Source organism: Strigops habroptila, chromosome 10 (genome assembly GCF_004027225.2).
Source record: "Strigops habroptila isolate Jane chromosome 10, bStrHab1.2.pri, whole genome shotgun sequence".
Taxonomy (NCBI): Eukaryota; Metazoa; Chordata; class Aves; order Psittaciformes; family Psittacidae; genus Strigops; species Strigops habroptila.
Window position 1 is genome coordinate 39,478,033 of NC_046359.1, and position 5,635 is coordinate 39,483,667.

Sequence of the window (5,635 nt, forward strand, 5' to 3'; positions counted from 1 at the left end):
TCTTAGCAAATGACCTTGGGCCCTTGGCGAGAAATGATTTACGTTGTGTATCTCCAGAAAGCAAGCAGCCTTGCAACTTGCTCGTTTTAGAGCATGTAAAACCAAGGCTAAAAAACCAAACACACCCAAATACACACACCCATTTCCACAAATAGAGCAAAAGCAAAGTCCTCCCTCACATGCGGACAGTTTCAGTTCTGGGATGAGCAAAGTAGATGGATCAATTAATAGAAACAGATGTAAGAGTTACGTAGATAGGGCTATCCATTTTTTTTCCATTTTCTCTTTTAGATCTTGTGTCATCAGGTTATTGTAGAGATTCTAACACAAGGATAAATAGAGTCCTGAGGGTAGGAGTTATGAGAAGGCTTCCACTGAGGTGTGGATGCCCAAGGAACCCTCACAGCTGCCCCTGCAGCTGACCAGCACCATCTTCCACTGAATGCCCTACCAGCTTTATGTCTACATTTCAACTTTAGGAGACAAATGTATGACCTGAGACACTTTCTCTCTTCTAAACCCCTTTAGGCTGAAAAAAACCCCCCATGGTAAGGGAGGGTATAGACAACCCAAGACAACAAAGTTTGTCCTTTCGTATAAATCTTATCTAAAAGAACTTTGGAACCAAGAAGCAGTAGCTACATACTTAAACTGCAAGGAAGGAGATGCAAACCTTTATGTCTTGCTCATCCATGCTAGTCCTATGTCCCCCTAAGGGATTTGCTGGGACAAGCCTGCTTTGCATCAACAGAGCTTCACTCCTAGATGCATTTGTACGGCTGTCAGCGAGGTGCTTTATGGCTCATGCTTATTTCAGTTCTGGCTGGAAGGAAAGCAGGTGAGGAGGTTGTCCCACACCACACCTTCAGCATGCTGGGATCCCACCCACCCAGCCTGCAGGTACAGCTGCATAACTGCTTGGTTCTCTCAGTAGGCTTAGTTCAAACACTTTGCATAGGCTTTTTTTTTTAACCCGCTTTCAAGCCTGACTTGTTTGATAGGGTTTGGAACCTATTACATGTGTGCTTATGCTAGGAGAGGAAACTAATCTTCTGCTAACGGGAGAAGACAAGAGGCTAGGAGGACATTATTCAGGTGCAGCTAGAGCAGCTGATAGCCCTGTGCTCAGTTTGCTAGTGCCATGTCCGCCCAAGTATTCTCACTTCTGCCACTGCTTGGGAATTACCATTGTTTGCAACTGAAACATATTGAAGACAAGGAGAGCAGAAGAAACCTTGTTTAGGATACAAAGTTATGCTGCCTTCAAAAGGGACCCGAATACCTTTTTTGTCATAGATCTTTGTCATGCTTCCACCTTTTCCCCTTTGCTCCAGTTGCTGCTTCTTTTATTCTTACTCTGGTAGATCACTGTGATGAAGCAGTTCTTCTCTGTGCCAAGTCCCTGTTTTGTTACTGTCATTCAAGATCCAGCTCTTATTAACTATCCTGAACCCAGTGGCAGGAGGGAAGGTATCTATTCTGAAGCTACTCTTCTAAATTCAGCCGTATTTGTGTACTGTGATCTGCATGCCTCTCTGCCCCCAAATTACTAAAATTGCAACACAGTTGTCCAAGGCTTATTTTTTTAGTAAATGACTCTTATAACTGGTATTCAGATAACTACCAGCAAGACATTTAACATGTGTGGGATATGATACCCACCTCAGATAGAAACAACACTGCGTCAGTAGACATTCTCATGTGTTCAGGTAGGCAGGCTGGTGCTGGGGAAGAAGGTTAGTCTGTTAACATCTCTGCTCAAAGCAAGCCAGCTTCCTTTCTATATGGAATCATTGTTTTTTCACACAAGCTCTGTAGGGCCTCTGTTATGTTTGCACTTGTAAGTCTCAAACATTGCAGTACAGATCCCCCTTTATGAGTGAAATCTGAGGTCATGTGTCTGCATTTAAACATCCCTGTGCATGGGCTTGTGAATTCTTAGGTATAGTGGCTATGGGCCTGTATTTCAGGTGTGAAGAAAGCAGGGCCTTTTTTAGTGCTTAAAGCACCCATGTATGCAACTCACAGCTATGAGGACTTTTGGCAGAGCTTTATAAATTCTCTTGATTCACAGCTGGCATCTCACCATCTGTGTGGGCAGGATTACATATAAATATATGTTCTGTACATAACAGGACCATTTAGAGCATCCCTGCAATATAAAGGTGAAGTTGGGCATAAAAGTCTTTATAGCTCTGTGGAAGACTTGCTGGAGAGAATACTGAAAGGCCTTTGGTCTGCCATAGTTCACAAGCTGGTGATCCATGCTTCTGTTTATGCAGTTCCAGAAAAGATTAAGAATCTTTAAACAAAGACAGTTTAGAAATGGGTCAGGAGAAGGGATTGTAACCAGCACGCCAAGGAAATACCAGAGATAGGAAGGCTTCTATTGTGGATCATGAATCTGGGGGCTTTCATGGATAAAAAGGTGCAGCTGGTGTTGGAGAAGAAGTAATGACACACAGATCTTTGGTTTAATCATCTTCTAAAGCCATGCCCAGGGTTAGCTTACAGAAGATGACAAAAAACTGATGACCCCTGAGGGGGACTGACTTGCAGCTGTCCTCAGTAGCTTTCTTGGAGTTCTTTTTTCACTGCAGATATAACTGGTGCATGATGCTGTTTCGAGCAGCTGTGTCTTGGCTACTCCAATATGCTCATTGCTGGAATTATCTCTTCAAACTCTGGCCAGCACCTGAAAAAATATTATCATTTAAGATGGCATTAACAACTAGGCTTCAGTTCTGTGCTGGGCACACCACAGCTGAATCACCAGAGGCTGCCCATGCCCTAGAAAGCTCTTTTTCTATTTGCAGATCCTTAACTTTGAAAGAGGAGATGGGTAAAGGTGATCTAGTTTTTTTCATCCCTGGCTAGACCAGTCAGTGGGATCCTTACCCGGTGTGGTTTGCAGTAAGATTGGAGAGAACTGGCAGAACTGCAGGAAATCTGGATTTCAAAAAGGAAAAACATAGTGTTAATCCACACAGCACTGGGGTTAGGCGAAGGGCTGAGTTTCAGCTTCTCTTACTATCTTGGCCACAAATTCTTATATACTTTTTTACACTATATACCTGTATTTCACTGCTGTGCTAGATCTTGAATTTACCCACTGTATTGCTGTCTGCCAGAAACTGATAATCTGGCACCAATAGCAGAGTTTACAAGAGATGTCCCCAGGTGATATAGAGATCTAGAGTGAGTGACTATGCTGGTTCAGGAAGTCCCCATGTAAGGTGAATTCTTAGTCATGCAAAGTATGAATCTGTAGAAGCTGATTGTCATGACAACCTGGAGGGGACAAAAGAACAAAGGAGAGTATATTGATGTAGTGTATCCAGGTATCCAGTGCTGTAGATAGGAAGGCAATTCCTGAACTTCTGAACATTTCCACAGCATGTTTCCAGCTTTTTAGAATGAGAAATGTTTGCTGTGAGGAAACTATTTATGCAGCCCAGCAGAATGATGACAAGAGGGGTAAGTGCATATAAATTCAAAAATTGAAAGGGAATGTTCACAAGGAAAAAAGGTGCATTACCAACATTTGTTAACTAAAGGATGGTAACTAGCTGGAGGTAAGAGTTTAAGGCCGTCCTCTGTGCTAACAGACCCATGTAGAGAAGCTTGGAGAGCCCTGGGGTGCCAATTGCAAGCTGTCTGAATGCAGTGCTCAATACAATGGCTATTTTTAAATTCCTTCAAGCAAGGTGTCTTTTTGTCCTGACAAGGATGAAGACTTAAATGAGATCTTTTTCAAATGTTTAAATATCTGCTTTTGCTAATCTGTTATTGGCTAGTTAATAGTTTGAATAAAATTAATCATTGTGAAAGCTTTGATAATTAACTCTTTGCAACTGATCATGTAATCATAATTAAAGCAGTGAAGGAAACCTGAAACATTTGGTGGTTTCAGCAGTAAAACTGAAGAGGGCATCTTCTGAAATTCTATGATATTTCTGCTACAAGAACAAAGGCAGGGAATTTCTTTTGAAGGAATTGCTTTTGGAAAGATATCCCTGCCAGTAACCTTTTTCATTCATGGGAGATACCCAAGAGAGGGGAAAACTTTTGGAAGGAAAATCCCAGTGTTGCAACTCACAGCTGAAGGTGTTAATATGACGCTAATGAACCATAGCCTTTCCAACGTGGTGCTGGCAGCGCTACCACCCATCTGTGCCATCTGAGAGGGACGTGTGAGCAGGAGTCAAGGCTGAGAATCCTCCACCTGTTTTTGGGAAGTAAGCGCGTACACACTGAAGTTACTCAGCGCATTCGTTCCACCTTCAGTCCGGGTGGTGTTGTGAGTACTAGTTTTCTGCTGTCTCATATCTCCCACTGCCATGTGCCAGCTGATAGGGGAGCTGTGACATACCACACCCCCACGGCCAGAAAGGGGGTCACATGGACTGGGCTCATCCAGAGCACTCTAAAGAAGCTGATAAGCTCTATCTCGTTTAACTTGGCCTTTGGAAGACGCTTGTGGAAATTTCTGCAAAGGAGGTGACATCAGTTGTTGTCACAGCTGCTGTGTAAGTCTGGAAGGCTGTGTCTGCTCAGTATCTGCCCTGGGTGTGTATGTGTGTGCAAGCAGATATTGCCAATAGATTGTGTTTAAATCAAAAGCAGTTCATATGAAGCTGGCGAGGAGGTTCTGTCACTCAAAATAGGTTTGTTCTCATTGAGACGCAAGGCAGTGATGGAGTGCACAAACTCAATAAGACAACCAGCTTTGGAGGCCCGATGGTACATTTGAAACAAACCTTCTCCCTGGGGAAGTGTTAGCGTGTGGGACATACTCCAGCTGCTAGCTGCTCAGACTTAAAATAAACCAGGCAAAATCCCATATTCAGGCTCTACCAACTGAGGCGAGCTGCTATTGCAAACCTTTCATCTCCCTGTTTGTTCCAGTTGGGTCAGAATGACAAGTATTTTTGAAAGAGCATTTAAACCGTAGTATTTCACACAGCTTTCCTTGTGCTCCTCTGCAGTGACGTGTTTCTCAACATAGTTATAAATTTAGCAAAGAATCTGGTTTGTACAGGCTGAAACACTGTCCCAGGAAGGCTGGAATTGAAAAAGGGTTGGAAGGAATATTTCTATCTTGTGTGACAATGGTAGTGCTTCCAATACTGCTGCTTTCCTAATGTAGGTACTTCTGAAATCACAGCATGACTTCATTAGCAGAGGACTATTCTCCTTATTAAGTTGAACTGGGGAGATCCTTTTTCTTAAAGAGGAACACGTGTGACTTCAGGGTGGTTTTCCTTTTTTTTTTTTCTTTTACATATTGAACATACTGAAGAGGAAATACTTTCATGTGTCTGGAAGATACTAGAGCAGAATTTCAGGGAAAAAGATGGCTGGGAGATGCATGGTTGTTTGACAACTCAAATATGAATAACTTTGAGGAGGTCTGACAATAGATGACAGTTCTCTCTGCTTTCTGTTGTGGTTTGAGATTGACCTCATGTTTTTAATGATTTTTTATTAATTTTATTTTAATAACCTCTGACTATACTTTGTTTGTAAGGAACTGGGATGCTTGGGGAGGGGTGGGAAACAAGCAGCTTACTGCAATCTATGCAAATAATGGATACTTTTTTTTAAACATTATTCTGTATGAAACTACAGTTTT

General features: G+C 42.4%; 1 long non-coding RNA gene across 1 annotated transcript; it reads right to left on the reverse strand.

Moving 5' to 3' along the window:
• Window positions 1-2,185: 2,185 nt before the first annotated feature.
• LOC115613866 lies at window positions 2,186-4,300 on the reverse strand. Its single transcript, XR_003993547.2, has 3 exons — window positions 4,100-4,300; window positions 2,899-2,949; window positions 2,186-2,695 (listed from the first exon to the last, which is right to left on the reverse strand). It is a non-coding gene; the product is annotated as an uncharacterized LOC115613866 (long non-coding RNA).
• Window positions 4,301-5,635: the final 1,335 nt, after the last annotated feature.